A 20,236-nucleotide genomic window follows, 5' to 3' on the forward strand; every position below is an offset into this window, starting at 1 on the left:
GGGGATCTGCCAACTGACCCTGGATACCTGGATGAGCCCAGCAAAGAGCAGGAGAGCTGAGGGCCCCATGCGTCTCAGACGCTCTCTGTGCGGGTGGGTGCCCGTGGCAGACAGCCCTGCGGCCTGTGAAGCAGGACCAGCCTTCTCTCTAGCTTGGGAACATTGATGGACCAGGACACCTGTTCACGCCTCAAACAAATGCTGACCTTGAAGAAGGGCTCTCCCTTGTCCGGGGCTCACTGGGGCTGCCCCAGGATCTGGGGCTGGATCTCAATGGTGGCAGGGTGGATGCTGGCGGAGGTCTGAATGTGCCCTGCTGCTCTTCCTCAATGTCACAGATCCCAGCTGAGCCAGTGGATTCCTGACCACAGCAGGGACAGGTCACAGAAGGGTACCAGGATCTACATAGGGTGACCAAGGCCTCCCCACACCTGCCCATGCACTTCACCCCAACAAACATCTAGGCCTCACTTGCCACCCCTCAGACCCTGGAGGGTTCGGGGTGATGCCCCTCATATAAAACCCTTCCCTCTGGGGACCTTCCCCATGGAAGGCCCTGCCGGCCTACCCTTCAGCTGCAGGGCATCCAGTGGGACTTCACATGTACCCAGGACCCGGGTCACTGCCTGGGAAAGCTATTTTCCTGAAAAGCAGAGGCTGCCTAGTCATTGTGCAGAGTCTACAAATGTCCCCTCAAATGAAACAACAGAGAAGCAGGTGGCTGAAGCAAGGACGTGGAAAGACACAGCCCTGCCCTGCCCCCAGCATCTTCCAAAGCCACCTAGGTTGTTGGCTTCTCTAAAACATTCATTTTCAGGGACTCTTCCAATAAATCTTGATAGAATTAAACTCCATACAGCAAAGCAAAAGTGATCAAAGTCAAGATTGGAACCTGAAGGACAGCTGATTTCCAGGAATTTGATTCCTGGAAATCAGGTTAAATGAAACGGAGAATCCAATTACAGCAGGATTCACACCCCACCCCCTCACCAGCAGTGTGGGGAGGGCATCTGTCAGGGGCCGGGCCACCAGCCTGTGCCAAGAACCGTGTCCTGTTTATTTTCTTGGCTTGATTCAATCATTCAGGTGATTTCATGAGTTACCTACAGAGCACTGTGACAGGCAGACAAACTGATTGACTTTGCGTTTTAAAGCCAATATGCACTGGGAACATGCAATGCACAGCGGCACTGAAGACCAGCCTGTGCAGGCGGGGGTGGGGTAGGGGGAGGTTTTCCTGATGCCTGGGACCCTCCTCTGGAGCAGTTTTCTCCTCAGCTACAGTAACACGGCGTCCAGTAAACTTTATAGCCCTGGGACATTTGCATCAACGTGTGTCCTGGCATGGCCATATTTGACGAAAGGATACTGGTGACTGGATAGTTGGCACAGTTTTCTTCCTAATAAGTGTGGCTACTTCAATTAAACATGATCTGGAAAATGTAAAATAAATGATGAAACACTGCTTGCAGTTATGACTGTGAACTTGCAGCTCACCTATATGGCTGGTGTTTTTATTGGGCTAATTAGCAACCCGTATTATGAGTTAAATGGGAAAGTTCTCAAAAGAAGAACAAGTTTAGGCCCATTATGCAGCTCAAAGGCAGATATTTATGATATGGTTTAATAATTTTAACTAAAAAATGATCAGAAGACCATGAGCTCTACTCATGGAAAAGCAACTGTCTGCAGTTTCACTCACTCCTCACCCCACGGTTATACATGGCATCTCATAAATCTGCTGGTGTCAGGGGACTGAATATGCGAGCCCCTGGTCTCTGGGCTGGTCAGACTGAATCTAGAACACAGACGCCAGCAATGTGAGTTTGGGGACAGCCACAAAGATGAAGATGAGTTTGTGACAGGAGATTTTGAGGAACTGCAAAGTATCTGACAGTGAGAGAAACCTGCCTTTCTACAATTTCCACCCTCAGTCTGGCCTGTCTTCCAGAATAACACACAAGTACAACAATCCCTCTTCCATGTAAGAGCCCTCTGTATTATTCAAATTCAGCCTGTTGGGCAGCCCGCACAGTGTCCGGTATATGGTTGGGAGGGCAGGTGGGAGGAAGTCCAGCCTGGCCCTCCTGGGCCTGGGGTCTTGGACAGTGATTCTGGCCCGAGCTTCTGAGCCAAATTGTCGAAATGAGGCCAAAAACTGTGCTGCATCTCAGGGCCCAGAAAACCAAAATAAAGTAGCACCGTTCCTGGCACAGAGTGAAGAGTTAATGAATGACTGCTGCTATTTACCCTGACGTTTTATTAGGATAAAAAGATAATACAGTCCTGATACACTGTCGGGAGAAGGTGATGGACCACTGGGAGAAATCAGCCTATAAATATCTAAAAAACGAAGACATCGATGCCTAGAATATCCTTCCAGTGCTGAGAAGAGTTTGGATAAAACACGATGGAAATGTATTCAAGTGTTTCCGTGGAATTTTATAACTAGACCTGCCGGCTTTGAGTTTTGCGTTATCTGTGATGTACTCTTTGGACTAAGAGAGAAACGGTGTGTAGAAATCAAGGCAGGAGGACATGGGTATGGGTTGCCTTTGAGCAACACCGGGCCCTTCAGCAAGGTGCTCATTTTAGATAAATGAAAGGAGGCAACACCACGCAAAAAGGTTCTGACCTTTTGTGTAACGGGTTAGAATAATACGTGGTAGCACAAGAGTGAGGAACGTAATTTGAAGAGTGGAGAGTGTGTAGGGTGGGTGGGGCTGGAGCCGCAGCACCATCATCCTGAGGTACCACATGCGGATGGCCTGAGGGCCCTGTGGGCTGGGATTTGGTCGCTGCAGCCTCTAGAAAGAGAAATGGCCATCAAAGGGACAGGACGGAACCTTGACAACAACCGCGGCAACAACTGATGCAGCCACTAGGTGACGCTCTTGTCCCGCGTTCTCGGCCTCGCCGGCCAGGCTGGGCAGGGCTTTGGATCCAGGCAGCTTCTGCGTCAAGCAGGCATCTTATTTTTAACCCCTGCAACTCTGGCCAGGGGCGTTCAGTGGGACACGCTTGTCTGTTGAACAGCACGAGGGGCTTCAGTTACACAACACAGATATTCAGACGAGTCCATGCGTTTTGGAATACTTGCGTGTTCAGGAAGGAGAAGCATGTGCTAAGTTTTTGCTTTCTGCATATTAAGGGATAAAGCATTTCTTCTTTTTACCTATGTATTTAAATGGGTCTTTGAGAAAGAACACTTTCTTTGATGAAATTTAAGCAAACCCCAGGATTTCAAGGCATTGTGCATAAATGGATGTTTGAGAGAGTCCCCTGCTCCCCCCCAAAGGCGACCAGCATCCAATAAGCAGAATTACGTATCATCAGCCTTCAGCACCTGCGGACTTATGTGGGTTTACTGTGCACTAGTTAAGTCCTCAGTCAAAACGGGTAATGCTGCAAACACAGTTCTTTTCTGTGAGACAAGCAGCGAGGCAAGGCTGGCAACTCAGCATTTCTTGGGGGAGGCTTCCTGGGTCACCCGCAGGTTAAGCGGTGAGGGGACTGCTCACTGGGATAAAATTACCCCACAGGATCCTCTGTTGCCTTTGCTTCTGTAAATGAGTTTCTCTAAGAACCCTGCACATTGTGGGTAAGTTTCAAGGGATTTGCAGGTTAGACTTTCTGCCTTAGTTATGGAATCACTTGGTCAGGATCCACCCTTTGGACCAGGGTGGGGTCACTCTGGAGCCTCCTGCTCACAGTACCCCTCAAGACCTCAGAGATGCCCAGTGTGGTTCCTGGGAGCTGCCTATCCTGCCTGGCACCTTTGGAGCCCATGGCTCAGGGCGTCTGATGCTTTGCAGACTCCGTGGCTGTGTCCAGAAAAGGGAGGTGCCTGAAGCTCACTAGCTACAGAGGAAGGGAGGAGACACTGGCCTCTGGTGCCCAGGTCTCCAGAGTGGTGTGCCTCACCCACTGGAAGCTGGGTCTTGGTGCTGGCATGTCTCACCAGCCATCGGGAGCCTGGCTGTGTTTCTCTTTCTTGCCATTTGGAGGCTGGACTTGGCCACGCAGTTTGCTGAGGCTGGAGCCAGTCCTGGAGCAAAGGCCTCCACCCCCAAGTCTTCTCCAGACTGGTAGGTGACATGCACCAGGGCTCCTGCCACTTGCCTGGTGGGGAGGCCTGGCCCTCAGGGTCCCCGGGTCTGGAAGTGTGAACAGAAGCTTCCCTGTGGATTACAATGACCATGCACAGCCTAGTCCATAGACTTGGGCACATCCCAGACCCTGGAGGAGGGCTGGCTCCTGGTGGCAACACTGGGACAGGATGAGTCTCACTGCTTCTGTGAGGCTGAGAGCCTGGCGGGCAGACATCACACCCCTGTCCATGTCCTCAGCAGGCCTGGCCTATGGCTGGTTCTCAGTGACCTCTGAGAAGAGGAGCAGAAGGCAAGTCCTGCTGGGCCCCGTCACCTTCCACAGGCTAAAACGGGGCTGCTTTCTCCCTGGTGCTGACCCCTGGGGAGGACGGTGCAGGGGTTCTGGGCTGTGGCAGACTTGACTCTCCTGCTGCCAGGCTAGGCTAGGAGCAGACCCCGAGGTGCAGTGGGGCTCAGAGCCATGCTCATCCCCTCCCCCAGGACCAGCGGTGCAGATCCGCTGGCTTTCAGAGCTGGAGCAAGGCATTCAGGCCCATTTTCACTTCTGTGGTTGATGCTGTTTTCAGTCCCATAGCGACGACTGATGAAATGTCACACTTCTCAGATACCAAGTTAAAAACCCAGAGTGATGACAGTCATGAGGACACTCAGCAGGAAGCGGGGGACTGAGCTTGGGAGGGAGGATGTCCCCAACCCCCAGCCCAGCCTGCTGGCTCCTCTGTGCACAGAGCGAGAGGGCTGTGGGGCCCTTGGCCCCTCTCGAACCTTCTGCTACTGCAAATGTCATCAGTAGAGGCGATGACTCATAGAGGTCACTAGTCCTACTCCTTCTTGATCCTTCGCTCTGGCCCAGCTGCCTCTTATCCATCCCTGTGGACACAGCACCGTCGATTTATCCTCTGGGAGGCTGGGCCGGGAGGACGGAGTCCCCTCTGTAATCACATGACACTCCTATCCCAGCACCAAAAATAGACTTAAACGTGCTTGCCGACTCTAGCTCCATTGCTGTTACCTGGTGCACTCACGTGCCTGGCGAGGCTGTGTCCAGCTTGGCTATAACCATGCATGTGCCAACTTCCTACGTGTGGTACCAGTGGAGATCAAATCCAGCTAATGCTGTGTCCCAGCAGGGAATTACCTGCTGACTTTCTGCTCTGTGTAGATGGGTGCTGACAGCTGTGAATGGCAGCTTTCTGATGCATGTAGCTGTGTGTGTGCGAGCAACTCTGGCACGTTCTCAAAATGCTCTGCCCAGGTGCTCAGTGTCGCTGCCGCCTCCTCCACCTGCTGCCCTAAGCTTCATGCAAACGTACCCTTGTTCAATTGGGCTTCGTTTGCTGCAGCTGTTTCCAGGGCGCAGGGAGTGCCATCCTCCTCCTTCCTGTTCACAGTGTCTTATCTGTGATCCTTGATGTGCGCAGATGCTTTCAGTTCCACTAACGGACACACATGATGCAACTTATCAGCAGGGAGTACTGAGGCCTCCAGGGCAGTCTGGGATGTGCTTTGGGAGCCAGCCGGGTCCAGGGCACCCAGCCACCACCACTTCATCCACAGCAAGACGTCAGGACACACGCTCAGCTCAGATGAGGCCTGGGCCTCTATTTTAGAGCTTACTTTAGATCAGACCAGACAATAACAGACATGTTTTGCTCTTCCCAGGTCTGCGGTCCCAAGGCTTTAGCTGGATCCCACCTTCACCTCTGTGTGGAATTATAATTTGTCTGGAATGCAAACAGGCCGTTCAGGCAGCTTTTCCGCCTCCCCTCCCTTGCCTGCAAACTTCGGTCATATGGGCAGAATCCCATCGGCTTGACCAGGCTCCTGGAGGCCTGCAGAAAACCTGCCCACCCAGGATGCCTCTCTTGCTGGGAGCACTCTCTCACCTTTGGGCCATGTCAACACTAGAAATTCTCATCATCCGGTAAAGGGACCTCCTTCTTTTTTACCTTTTTTATTTTTTTTAAAGATAAAGCAGTTTATTGGCATTTCTATAAATAATCCACTTACTGCTATGTTTGAAAAGCATTCAAACTTGATCAATTATGCTTGCAAATGTTTTTTACCTATGTTATTGCTTTTTATTATTAATAAAATTTTTAGGAGTTCCTGTTATGGTGCAGTGGAAACAAATCTGACTGGGAACCATGAGGTTGCGGGTTCGATTCCTTACCTTGCTCAGTGGGTTGAGGATCTGGCATTGCCATGAGCTGTGGTGTAGGTTGCAGACTCGGCTCAGATCTGGCTTTGCTATGGCTGTGGTGTAGGCCAGCACCGGTAGCTCTGATTAGACCCCTAACCTAGGAACCTTCATATGCTGTGAGTGTGGCCCTAAAAAGACAAAAGCCAAAAAAAAATTTTTTTAAAACATATTCCACTTGTATTGAGGCTTGTTTGACAAATAACACATGCATTTGTTTAAGGTGGACAGTGTGATGCTCTTATATATGTGGACGTTAAGAAACCAGCACCACAAAGACACTGGTTAAAAAATCCATCACTCACACAATGACTTCTGTGATGAAAACACTATAGTGCCATTCTAAGCAATTCCAAGGACTCAACACAGTATTAGGAACTACGGGCCCCATGCTGGATGTTGCATCCTGCAGAAGACTTACTCATCTTAGAGCTGTGGGTTTGCACTTTTGGACAAACCTCTCCTCATTTCCTGCCTCCAGCCTCGGACAACCAACTTTCCACCCTCTGCTTCTTTCCACTCTCTGAGTCTGATTTTTTGGATTCCACGTGTAAGGGATACCACGCAGTTTGTCTTTCTGTGTCTGGACTATCTCACTCAGCATAATGCCCTCCAAGTCTGACAGCAGGATTTCCTCCTCCTTATAGCTGAATAATACTCCTCTGTATCGAGGCCACATCTTCTTTACCTGTTCACCCACCAATGGACCCTGAAGTTGCCTCCCTAATCCTGGCTGTTGTGAGTGATGCTGCGGGGAACCTGGGAGCAGACTGCTCTCTGAGATAAGGATCCATTGCCTTTGATAGATAAAGAGGCCTGTTCTTCTTTAATGATGCTCCTGACCTGCTATCCCTCTAAGGGATACGCACAGCATGGCGGATATTAGGGTGAAGCACAGAGGGGTGTCTTGCCCTAAGCAGGTTTCGGATTCTGTCCCTCATACCAACTCACTGCCCTTGGATTAGCTCCGTGAGGGTGGCCCCCGCCAGCCTGTTTCACAGATGAGGAAACTGAGGCTGGGCTACCAGAAAGAGGTCAAGGTGGGCTTTCGGCTCCAATTCACAGGTGAGCAAAACCATGTGGTGTGAGGAGCAAGCTCTGGAGATCTCTCGCTTCCCCTGGATGTTCCGATTTTTGCTGGGAAATCCTTAGCAGCCGAGCAGCCGTTGTGTTGTAAGTGAAAGGGAAGCAACGATGGTGCTTCTTGACAGGGGGTGGGGGGCTTAGGGAGGTTGATGAGTCCTCTGCATCTGGGCACAGGGGTCGGTGGGAGTTTCTGTGTTGTCGGGACACTTGGGCTCTTTGCTTTTGCTCAAGGCAGAGTCACTAGATGCTGGCTGGGTTCGAGCGGCTGGGCGTTGAAGGTGATGCAAAAACAGAGTCACCAGCCTGGCCCTGGGCAGCTCATGGTGCAGGCAGTGGACCAGCAGGGCAGCTGACAGCTTACTGATGATTCAGCACACATACACACACAGGTACACACAGGTGCACATGCACGCACGCGCACGTGCACACACACACGAGTGCGTACACACACACAAGTCTCCGCTCTCAGCCTGGCCATGTGGGTGGGAGGCAGCGTCAGGGCACAGAGGCTGGGGGAGAGGAGGGGGGGCATGAGGGGAGCCTGGTTGATGCAGGGGGTCAGGGAAGGGCCAGTGGAGGTAGCAGAGCACATGTGGTCTGTTCGTGGATGTGGCTGTGGGGAGACAGGGACCCATCTGTCGTTTGTTCTTTCCACTCGAGGGAAGTAGTTGGGTGTGACAGGTGTGTGGTATCTCTTGTGACTGAGCTGCCATTGCCAGTGCCTTCTCGGTGCAGAAAGGCTGTCTGTGATGCCTGCGGACCTGTGACAAAGTCCCACCCCTGGGGACATGCACAGTGGCCTTTGCCCAGCTTGACGGAGGGCCTGTGCTTGCTGCAGAAGCTGAAGGGCCGAGGGAACCGCCCCCTCTGTCTCTTGTCCATTAGCGGCAGGGCATCCCCACAAAGTGCCAGCTGTCCTGCTGCTGCTCCCAGAAGACTGACCTTCTGGACCAAGACTCCTCCCTGATCCTTTGAGATAGGGGGCCATGGGATCCCCGATCTTGGGAACATGTCCACCCCAGCCTGGGGCTCCTCTCCCATGGTGACTCTTTCTGACAAAGAGGGAACTGAGGCCAGGCTACCAGCAAGAGGCACTGCTCTGCTGGATGCATCCCCCTGGAGGCAAGACCACAGCTCCTTCCAACTGAAGCATTCGGGCCCTGTAGGCTACAGGGCCAGGTTAATGCCAGAGCCAGGCGTCACAGCAAGTAAGGGGACACACTTGGCCAGCCTCCATGTGGAGCCCATGTCCGGTAACCCCTCTTGGTTGTGGGGAAGGCCTTTGTCCTTTAGAAGGTGGGTCCCTTAATCTGCTGGCAGAGCCTGGCTTGTAGCCACTTGTGCAAAACAGACAACAGTGAAGCAGTCTGTCTGAAACCTATCTGGGGCATTTCCTTGGAACAGAAGCAGAATTTTAACAACAGCCTGAAGGCTGGTGAGAAACGGGCTTGGGTTGCCAGCCTACGTCCCTTGATCATGCTGACCATACAGGATGCAGGGAGGTGGTGCCCAAGCTGACTGAGCTCGTGGGACCCGCCCTTTTCCATGGGGACAGAAGGGTGTCCTGGGAAGAACTTATTCTGGGCTGAGAAGTGCCTGGCTCTGGGCTTGGGACAGTGATGGAGGGGCGAGGACAGACACGGAGCCCCAGGGAGGGGGGACACCCAGGAGTTCCTCCTGCTTTGGAAAGGCATGTGTGCATGAGCCACTGGAAACAACCTGGACAGGTTCACGAACCATGAAGGATGTGTGATGTCCGGGGATGCAGGAGGCCGAGGTGGTGTCAGGGGAGCCCCTTGGAGTGGGTCTCATTGGGAGCTAAGGTTTGGGTGGATGTGGGAAGTGGAGGAAGAAGAGGGACCAGCGTTCTAAGATCAGTATAACCAGGAGCAGGAGGCAGGGGAACCCCACAGGGCACCCAAGGGTAGACCCCCACATTCTCTGTGGGCTGTGTGTGTTTCCATCCTATTCGTATGCTCCGTATTTCATTCAGCATCAGAGGTCCTTGTGTTGGATATGAAAGGAATCCCAAGTGGCAGGTGTCTTCTGGACGGGCTTCTCTTCTCAGATGCCTGAACTTTTAGAAAGATCCATGCTGACCCCACTCACTTTTTGTATTTGTCACCTGGGTCCAGGTTTGCTTCTCCCTGAGCTGAAGTTCCCACTCTCCAGCCCCACGGTCATGGGCATTGGAGGTTTTCCCAGCGGCTGTACCGCCTGCTCTCGCTGAGGGATGGTCCCTGCACACCAGCTGGGCTCCCCTCACATGGGTGCTTCCAGGGCTCACCTCTGTCACTGCATTTGATCCCAGCCCCTCTCATGAGTTTTCACACCACAAGCAGGGGCCCCTTTGAAAATGGTTGTTTAATAATGGCTTTATGTGAAAATTGTTCCTTAACTTTCACTGCCCTTGGGAAACATCCAGGTCCCTTAACACACCTGAAACCCCTGCAGAGCCCTGGCAGCCTCCCCAGCTGTGTCTCTCCCAGCCCTGCCTTCAGCTTCTCAGGTCACCCTCAAGGACCTGATGCCCAGGCCCGTGCCTTCCCTCCCTGACTCCGACTCAGTGGGACTTGCTTCTGCTCATCTCAGCTTCAACGACACCCCAGGGTCCTTCCTGACCCCCAGGCTAAGACAGGCCTCCCATTCCACATTCTTTTTACAAGATTCTCCCATAATTTAACTACAGGTCAGGCGTCACCCTCACTGCCTGTCTGGGTGATGCAGGGACCCCCATCTCCTGCTATTTGCTGTCCCACCCTGGTCCACAGAAGCTCCACCTGCGCTTTGCAGTGGATGATCAGTCATATCCTAAAGCCGATCTTCTGACTGTTCTCTGTTCAAAAATTTGGAGGCCACAGTAACTGAGGAGGCTCCTGTGCTCTCATTGTATGAATATTTAGTGCTCATAAGGGCTCACAGAATGTAATATCTATTCTCCCAGCCCAGGTGGTTGTGCTGTCTAAATGGGACTTCATCTTCCATCACTTTAACTTACAAACAGCTCGGCTCATCCTACCTGGAAGGCAGGCAGCATTGTGACTTCTAGAGCAGTATCTTTGTAGAAATTCTGGAAACAGGAGGGGATGTTGGACTAGAATCATGACATTTTCTAACAATGTCCATTTTGACTGAAAGCTCTGCTGTGGAATTTCATGTCAGGCTGAACAAAAGTGATTTTTTTTTTTCCTGGTGGTGCTTTAGCGGTAGATTGTAGGGAATCTTCATAAAATATGCCAGCAACGCATCCTTGATTCAATATTCATATATTCTTCCACACACCCAATTTCAAGGCCATGCTTAAGGGGAATAAAAAAAAGGTCCTGTAAAGAATGACAGCTTATGCAGCTTACTTTTAAAAAGGGGCTCTGATAAATGGCTGGCTCTTCCCAATTTCCAGCTTTTTAACCCTGAGTTCACCAGACCTCAAATACTGATGTTAGTCTCTAAATATGAGTTGCTACTTTTATGGATAAGATCTAAACTAGCACATTTAAAAAAAAATTGTGACAAGCACATAACATTCAATTTACCAACATAACCACTTTCAAGTGCACCGCTCAGTACTGTTAATTAAGTACATTTCCGCTGTTGCAAGACAGATCTCTAAAACTCTTTGATCCTGCAACACTGACGCTCTTTCCCTACTAAGCACAAATCCTCTTTTATCCCCTCCCGGCCCCAGGTGTCCACTATCCGCTTCCTGTCTCTACGAACTCAACTATTTCAGGTGCTTCATAACAGTGGGGACCCTAGCATTTTCCCTTTTGTGACCAGTTTATCTCACTCAGCATAATGTCTGCAAGGTTCATCCGTGTTGTACCCTGTGACAAGATTTCCTTCTTTTTTAAGGCTGCGTACTATTCTGTTGTGTAGCTAGACCACGTGTTCTTTACCCATTCATCTGTTGATGGACATCTACCTTGCTCCCACCTCCGAGCTGTTGAGAACAGTGTTGCTGTGAGCATGAGGCTGCAATGTGTCTTCCAGATCCTTCTTTGAATTCTTCTGGATACACACCCAGAAATGAAACTGTTGGATCATATGGTAATTTAAGTTTTCTGAGGCACCTCCATGCTCTTTTACACAATGGCTAGACCATTCTACATTTGCACCAGGTTCGAGCAGCCCATTTTTGACAAGGAATATAAATTGTGGCACTTTGATTTACTGCACAAGCTTGTTATTGATTGGAATGATAAATATTTCTGATGGATCAATTTGCAAGGGCAAAAGGAATTTGTCATTTACATACATGGATGTGCAGCCCCAGGGAAAGCTTGTTTGATCTTAGAAATGTAGGGGTTTTTTGGTTTGTTTTTTTGGGTTTTTTTTTTTTTGCGAGTAAATGACATTTCAGAAGGCTGACACTGGAGTGAATTAGAATTGAGTTGAATTCTTAATCATTCCTAATAAGTTTAGAGTAGGCAGAGCCTTACGTAGTTTGACTTGAAGGTTGTGGGACTTCTCTTAGGGTCCCTATGACTTGGATGACCCAGAGGCCCATGAAAGGATGTGCACACACATCTCGGGAGGAGAAACGCTTGTGTGAGTTAGAAATCAGCCACTCTCATGGATGACCTAGGCAGGGAGGGGGGTGCCGGACTGGTAGGACACAAGCCAGGCCAGCTCTGACGAGGAGACCAAGTGCACATGTGTGCAGGAGGGACAGTATGGGAAGACTCGGGTTTTGGGTGTGACTGTTAACTCAGTTAAAGAAAGGGCAGCACCAGGATGTCAGGCAGGAGTTGTCCCTGTTCATAGTTTTGTTTTGAGCCAGACATAGATATTGACATTTTACGGGAAGCATTGTTTGACAACTGTACTCAAGAATTAGGCCATACACGGAGCATCCTAAATAAAGAAGGAGCTAAAATACTTGCAATCTTTTTTTTTTTTTTTAATGCTTTTAGGGATGTACCCACAGCATATAGAGGTTCACAGGTTAGGGGTCCAATCAGAGCTACAGCTGCCAGCCTACAACACAGCCACATAAACAGGGGATCTGAGCGGCGTCTGTGACCTACACCACAGCTCACAGCAAAGCCGGATCCTTAATCCACCGAGAGAGGCTAGGGATCGAACCCACATCCTCATGGCTTCCTTTCCACTGTGCCATAAGGGAACTCCAATACTTTCAATCTTAAAGCGCAACTCAGGTATTTAAAGAAATGGGGGAAAGATTATTTAGCAAGCTTCTTAATTGTGAATCATGAAATATTAGGTATAAATGAGGTTTGTTTCCCTTTTCCCTGAAGCACAGCGTTTGGCTACAGAAAACATTTTTGTTAGAGCCTCTCTGGTATCTGTGTTGATAAGAAAGGGCCTGAGTGTCTCTTTTCCAGTAGGTGGATGTCAATAACTTTTTATTTATCAGTGGATTCATTTAATTCCTGGATATGACAGTTCTTATATATTTTTTTATAAGCTGATTTCTGTCTTACCATAAATTCTAAGTCAATACTTCTAATACCCAGAAGAGCATTTAAAACTTATCTCCACAAATCATCTTGATATGACTAGGAGTCTATCCGAGTCAAGTAGGAGACACACAATCCATATTTATCAGCAGAAAGGCTGATTTCTATGGTGTTTGAATAAGCACCGACTTACAGAACTGACTTTACAAGTGGGCGAGTTCCATCCATTTGAGAGTCTCCTCTCCTATGCCTGAAGCTGGATTTGTTCAGGCTTAATTTTTTTTTCAGAGACTAAGATAAACCCACCAAGCAAGTATTTAATTTTGAAAATATCGATGAGAACTCCCCAAATTCTAATTTGAACCTTCTGAAGAGCTCTTAAAAGCATATGTAGATACAAGTCTGTAATCCACACAGCTCTTTGCATATATATGTGCATATGTGTATAATCACACATTGACAAAGGCTCTCCCCTTAGAATGTCTTCACAGAATCTGCCTTTTCTGAATCTTAACTCAGACTCACGAACGCCCCTAATTTGCCACAAACCATTGTTTTCTGTCATCAAGATTTCTGAAAATGCAGCATTTTGTAAAAGGCTTCACTAGCGTCTCAGCATTCGGCTCCATGGCCCTCAGTCACGCTCTGCACATTCTGACCCTGGCACTGCCTTGAGTTCTCACTACAGAAGGTTCAACAAAATGCTTCCAGACCACAGCGTTTCTCCCCAGGCCCGGCCTGGGTCTGGGCATCACTGGGTGTGTATGTGAGAAACGCCAGCACTCCTGTTTCTCTGTTGAGCAATCGCCTGGGCTCCTTGCTCAGTTATTGACTCACACGCTGGTCTGTCCCAGAGACTCACTCACGGACACCAGCCCTCTGGGTATCCCCCAGCCTGTACCCCACACCTGTAGGTACCCCTCCCAGTCCTGTCCCAGTCCTGTGTGTGGCCTGAAGCTGTGGTCCTCCCATCTGGTCACTGGGGTGACGATGCTGTCCTGGTCCCGCCCAATGAGCTCGCTCTTGACTTTCCAGATTCACGCCTCACACTGCACTAGAATTTTACCTCAGATGATGTGTTACCAGTCCCACACGTTTTCCCAATTTTTACTGTTATCCTTGCCACGGAGACAAAGCTCATGAGTGTCAGTTTCTTCTTTCTTTCTCAAAAGCAGTAACTATTCTAGTTCTCTTAGTTTAAGAAAATCAATTTTTTGATAACAGTTCTGATGGATTCTCAAATTAGTCCAAATTGCCAGCCCAGAAGCCCCTGCAGACACGACCTGAATATCAAGCTTTATATCACACTCTGAAAGAGCCCCAGATGGAAGGGAAATGTTGCGGCTGAATCATTTTTCTGCCTCTTCTTTCGCAGCTGGGATTCAAGAATACAGTGGGGAACTTCCTACTTGAAGTCATATCTTGGTTGGCTTAAATTCATAGGTATTTCAAAGCTCTCCTTCCTACACTGCCCTATTGGTTTGAAAAAACACCCTGTAGGTTATGGCCATTTAACAGAGGGTGAGATTGAGGAACAGAGGGTAGAAGAAACTGCCAGAATGTGTCAGCTCTTGCGGGAGTAAAGGCCTGACTTCTGCCTGGCGCCCTTCAATGTGGGAGGCGGAGCAGGGCCAGGAAGCGGCCCAGGAGAGGGGAGCGGACGGGGTGCCGGCCCCCTCCCTGCTGCCCTGACCTCTGACCCCTACTGACCTCTGAGTCTGCTGAGGCAGGTGCTCTTGGTTATTATGAGGACTCAACTGGAAATTTCTGATGAAGCTGTGGAGATTTTATATAAACGTAATGAAGAAATGTCCAAAAGTTAAGCCTTTAATTATGCGTGCTTTTTTTTTTTTTTGCTCTGGACCGACACATCGTTTTCACCTCAGCTGCCCTTTCTCAGAATGAAGAATCAGACGCCGTTTTCTTCCGCAGGTGAGATCCCAGACTCTGCTTCCATAGACACCCTCATCCTCCCCATGTCTATGCGGTTTGCATGCTCAGCTAGTCCTCAGCTCCTCCAGGCAGATGTGGGCCTGAGCGCCGGCTCTTTCCATCTCCAGCAGGAATTTGTAAGGTCAAGTATCTGGTGGGGTTTTAAGAATCATCTCTGGGCTGCTGAGAGAAGGGCCCATTGTTCTGTAATCAGGGTGCTAATGGGAGTCTGGGATGTGCTGAGGGTTTCACAGCCCGTGGGTGAGGCCCTAATGGGGGCTTCTGGGAGGAGAAAAGACTACGCTGAGCCAAGGTACTTGGTTCCAAAATAAGTTGTGCAGTGAAGGGCCGCTTACCAGACAGTGGAGCTGGGATGCCAGGAAACCAGTGGGCACTGCATCAGCACTGTAAGGCTCACTGGCAGTGGCAGCCCTTTGGAGGCCTCCCGTGAGGACAGGGCACACTGGACACATTGGGCACAGACCCGGTGTGCTTGGGCGGGAGGGACAAAGGCACCGGCCAGCACACCTGGCAGAGACGTGTGTCCAGATCGGACATGGGGAGCTGGCAGGAGATCTGAGAGTGTGGCTGGGGTGACACACAAGAAAGAGAGGCTTCAGGACAAGTGGGCTTTTAGCAAGAGGAGTGGCTCCAAGTCAGACGCAGGTGGAAGGCTCATGTCTGCGTCTGGAAGGGCCTCTGGGGTGCTGACTGGCAACTGAGGCTTTGTCACCAGCTGTGTCCCCATGCTCCGGTGGCACCCAAGCCCGGGCGGTGCCTCTCTCTTATCCCAAGCATCTCTTCCCACATCGGCTAGGATTTCTGTGCCTGAAATAAGTCATGTCTCTCGAGTACAAATAATCAGAAGAATAAAAGTATACTTTCCAAGATTAGTTATCCTGAATGCTCCAAGCCCACATTCTGTAAACATGTGAATATTAGTTTAGCCACTGAAAGAAAGGACAGCCTTAAAAACTCACTTTTTGATTATAAAGAAAACTACAGATGAGCAATCATTTTTTTTTTGAAAGGTTATTTTGGTTAAAAGCTCCCCCTATATTTATTTTCCTTGTGAAATAGTTTAACTCCTCTGGTTTGCATTGGTCATGACACTTAGTGTTCCTTTTGAAATTCAACAGGCTGGACAGCAAAATTCCAGTCAAATTAGGGATGCAAAACAATGTGCTGTGACAGTTTTCCTAAGGGTGTCCTTCACCCCGTAAGCGGTCATCCTGACAAGAGACACCCCACCCCAACCCTGTGCCAAGCCACCCATAGGAGCAGCTGCTCCCAACACCATACCAGGCCAGTCGGACTCCTGACTCCTTTAACCACGAGGAAATATTTACCTATCGCCTTAAAAATACTTTTCTGCTTTCAATATTACTGTTGGCAAATAAATAGTGTTTCTTAACGTCTGAGGTGAAACAGCAGGAATGAACCTTCCTGGGGTCCCTGTGAAATGGTTCCGCTGAAGTCTGCCTCAAGATGTCTTCATGGGGATGCAGAACAAGAAGATGGGCCAAAGCACTTCACACAGAGCCCAAGACCTACTCAGAGAACAGTCGTTTTAAAGGTATTTTTGATTCAACTACATCCTGTGGGGAAAAATGCCCCCAAGTGTTTTTCCATTAATCAGCCTTCATTCAGTCAGTTCTCTCTCCTGTGGGCCAAGGTGTGGAGCTGGTCTGAGCTTCCTCATCATCCTGTCTCCTTTTGTGACACCAGCCAGCACAGCAGTTAGCTCAGCAGCCAGGCCCCCAGTCCCTCCTGCTGGCACATCCCCCCCACAGCCTGAGCGTGCCTTCTGTGATAGCCGGTGTTCCCGTGGGGACAAAGCATGGCAGCCCTGTTGGTTATCAGTGACTTTGGATACAAAGGGAGGATTTCCACGGATTCATACGTACACAGAGACACACACACACAGATGCACACACATAGACACACACAGACACACACACCCCCCTGTTCACAGGAAAAGCACTTCACAATTAAAAGAGTGACTTTGCTGTGGACCCTACTGCCACAATGTTGACGATGTTCATGATGGTGTTTCAGGCATTGGGATTTGCAAGTGTCCAGGAGGAAGCCAGGCTTGCTGCCCAGATTACGGGCTGTGCCCTGTCCAGCTGGGTGTGGACGGCTCTGGCCAGACTCCAGCTGCAGAGACGTGGTGCATCTTCAGTGACTTGGCAGCATCCTCCGTCAGGGCTCCCAGGAGTTGCATGGGATTCTAAACAGAAGTTCAGTAATAAAACCCAGATTTATGATCTTTTTGGCCATATTCCGTGACTCATGTCACGTATCAGGCTCCATCTTTAGGATCTGTCATTACCATTTCTACCCAAACTGCCTCAGCTCAATTCTAAGTTTGCAGGAAAACAAAAGATAATGGATATCCTTCAGAAAATCATACCACGGCGCTGGCTCAGTATCTGCTCTGTGCCTTATGAGGTTCTTCTTATCAGCACCTGCATTGAATAATGTCAATGAGGCCCGTCCTGTGCCTGGGGCCACGCAGCGTGATGTTTCTCTACAGTTCCCTTGCTGCGATGGTTTTTCAAATGCTCCTGCCCAGTTCTGTTGTGAAATCAGTTTCTCTCTTGTTAACAAAACAGGTTATATTTGCATTAATTAAAATCACAAGATAATTTCAGTGAAAGTGGCTCAAGCACCCAAGGCCCTGGTGTTCAGTGTCAGAGCAGGGAAGATGGACACACCCCAGCCCCTGGTCAGCCGCCAGCCTGCTGCCTGGGGGGCTCGGCTGCACAGGGGCCTTCACAGCAGAGGATTTTATTTTTTTCTTCATTTTTAAACTGAAGTATAGGTGACTTACAATGTTGTAATAATTTCTGCTATACAGCAAGATGATTCAGTTATTATATGCATTCTTTTTTTAAAAAAACTCTTTCCATTATAGTTTATCTTAGGACGTTGAATACAGTTCTGTGTGCTACACCATAGGACCTCATTGTTTACACCTCTGTGGGTACAGCTTAGTGTGCTAACCCCAACCTCCCAGTCCATCCCTCTCACAACCCCCTCTCCCTTGGCAACCACAAGTCTGTTCTCTGTCTGTGAGTCTGATTCTGTTTTGTAGACACATTCATTTCTGCCACATTTTAGACTCCACGTATAATGGATATCACATGGTATTTGTCTTTCTCTTTCTGACCGACTTCAGTTAGTATGAATCTCTAGTTCCATCCATGTTGTTAAAAGTGGCATGATTTCATTCTTTTTTTTAAGACTGAGTAGTATTCCATTGTGTATATATGTACCACAGCTTTTTAATATAATTCATCTGTCAACGGACATTTAGGTTGTTTCCATGTCTTGGCTATTGTAAATAGCGCTGCTGTGAACACTGGGGTGCGTGTATTTTTTTGAATTATAGTTTTTGTCCAGGTATATGCCCAGGAGTGGGATTGCTGGATCATATGGTAACTCTATCCTTAGTTTTTGAGGAACCTCCATATTTTTCCCCATAGAGGCTGCACCAACTTACATTCCCATCAGCAGTGTAAGAGGCTCCCTTTAGATGATTTTCTTGCATAGTTTTCAGCACATAAATAGGCACTATGAATGTGTGTGGCAGGAAAAGGAGAGTGAGTCCAACTGCCTATCAGCTATTCTCACACTCTGGAAGAGTGGGCTCAGGCACCAATCCTACTAAAATGCAAAATCCATGTCCTCAGCCAGGGTGCCACGGGGCAGACCAAACAGTCAAGTCTACACAGCTCTGAGCAAATCTGAGCACCTCGTACAGTGTGGACCCCTTGCTTTAAGCTGGGCTGAGCACAGAGCTTAAAGGATGCAGCACAGCCTTCACAGAAGTGACAGAAAAACCACAGAGGGTCCAGGACCACGGACGGGCAGCTCCCCAGTGACTCCTCAGAGGTGGCACCTTGTTCCTCTGCTCGTCTGCTGTCACCTGTTCTGCTTCTTCTCTTTGTCCAAAGAGAATCATCAAGAAAGACCCTGGTGGGTGTGGATGATCACCAGCACCTTCCCAAAACCTTCCTCCTGAAAACCCTGAGCCAGAGCACTTTGGAGAAGAGGAAAAAGCGGTCTTATCTCCTGCATTTTACATGTTGAAAATACCATACCCGTCCCCTTCCCCATTTCTACACTGAGAGAGCCCAGAGGTCGATGCTGCCTTTATTTACAAACCTCGATGGGCTTGTCATCTGCTCCTGAACCTCAGCATCTGAGAAGGCAGGGCCTGGGGATCAACAGGTGCCCTCACCTTCGCAGGGATTGTGGCGGGCCAGCAAGGTGACATCCCCCCTGTGCTCAGCCCATGTATGGCCCCCTCACTGTGGGTACTGCTGGCTCCATGCTCTCTTCAAAACACAGGGCAGTAAAGAGCTTATGTCCTCCATAGCCCTGAACCCCACCTGGTGAGAAGGAACTTCTTGGGATGTAACCTGGAGGGTTAGCTCCTGGGCCCCCGTCTCAGGCATGGGTTGCTTCAGGCAGAGTTGATTTCTGTTTCTTTCTGCTGTTTGGAGGTGACCTCTCATGCCCATGCGTTTATTGCTGGTATTATGTTAATGAGAACTCTGTGCTGCACTTAAATCACCGATGAATGGGTCCTAACAGTGTTTGCTTTCTCAGGTCAGGCCATTCAACCTGAGTTATTGCCTCTCGTGCTGACTTGCCGACGGCTTGGCAGCAGTTCCCCACCTGGCCCAGCGCAGCATTATTTCGGGCTCTGTGACTGTGATCAGTTCTCTCCTGCCCGCCCCTGCTTCCCAGATCACCTCATCTGTAAGTATGTCAACAACCCCCGGTGTCTCTTACAAACGCCTGTTTGCTGTATCAGAGATGTCAGGACCTCCCCTTCCTTTGTCACCCATTTGTTGGGAACATGGCCATTATTTTTCACTTACGTTTCAGCTGGAATTTTAATGCAGTGACTTGCAGGACCATATCTCTCCCCAGGCTTCTAGGCCTCACTAATGCGTGATGTCTTTCAGATGCAAACTGCCACTTAATAAGCCACCTGCTGAACTGCCCGTGGGCCCTCTCCTGGGTTCACAGGGCAGAGAAGCCAATGAAACTTTCCCAAAGAGGCATCCACTTAGTCTAGAGCCAACTCAGCACTCAACAACTGGTTTGCTTTGCTTCTGTGTCTTCTCTACACAGACCTTTGTCCAGCCCCACCCCCATCCCCAACACCCCATCCACGGTTGTTTTGGTGAATCCTCGTTTGCTCAAACTCTTCCAAGTTTTCCGTGCCTCAGTTTACCTTTGTAAAAATAACAAGCGGCAGGAGAGACCACATTTCCTCATGGGAGAGGGCTACTGTTCTGGCTGCCCACCTGTAATTTAGAGAATCATGGCCCTTGTGTCCACTTGTTCTGATGGAATCTGTCATGTCAACCTCAGCAGGAACAGGCCTCGCTCCCTGGGTGCCGGGGTTGGGGGCAGCCCCCAAGCCCCTGAGCTTCTCCCCTCAGCTTCCCCCCAACCCCCAGCAC

General features: G+C 49.6%; 1 long non-coding RNA gene across 2 annotated transcripts in view; it reads right to left on the reverse strand.

Moving 5' to 3' along the window:
• The window catches only part of LOC110257104 (uncharacterized), a 375,873-nt gene that overhangs the window by 17,330 nt on the left and 338,307 nt on the right, over positions 1 to 20,236 (reverse strand). The window contains exon 6 of one of the 2 annotated variants that reach the window (XR_014829737.1): positions 15,767 to 16,983. The exons of the other annotated variant lie outside the window; for it this stretch is intronic. This is a non-coding gene — a long non-coding RNA (uncharacterized LOC110257104). Of the gene's footprint in view, positions 1 to 15,766; positions 16,984 to 20,236 lie in introns of those variants that run through there. 2 annotated transcript variants of the gene reach the window in all.

The sequence above is a fragment of the Sus scrofa genome, chromosome 15 (genome assembly GCF_054392235.1).
Source record: "Sus scrofa isolate SSC_HxYL_T2T_F1_AM1 chromosome 15, Sscrofa_HxYL_maternal_Yorkshire_Landrace_v2.0, whole genome shotgun sequence".
Lineage (NCBI taxonomy): Eukaryota > Metazoa > Chordata > Mammalia > Artiodactyla > Suidae > Sus > Sus scrofa.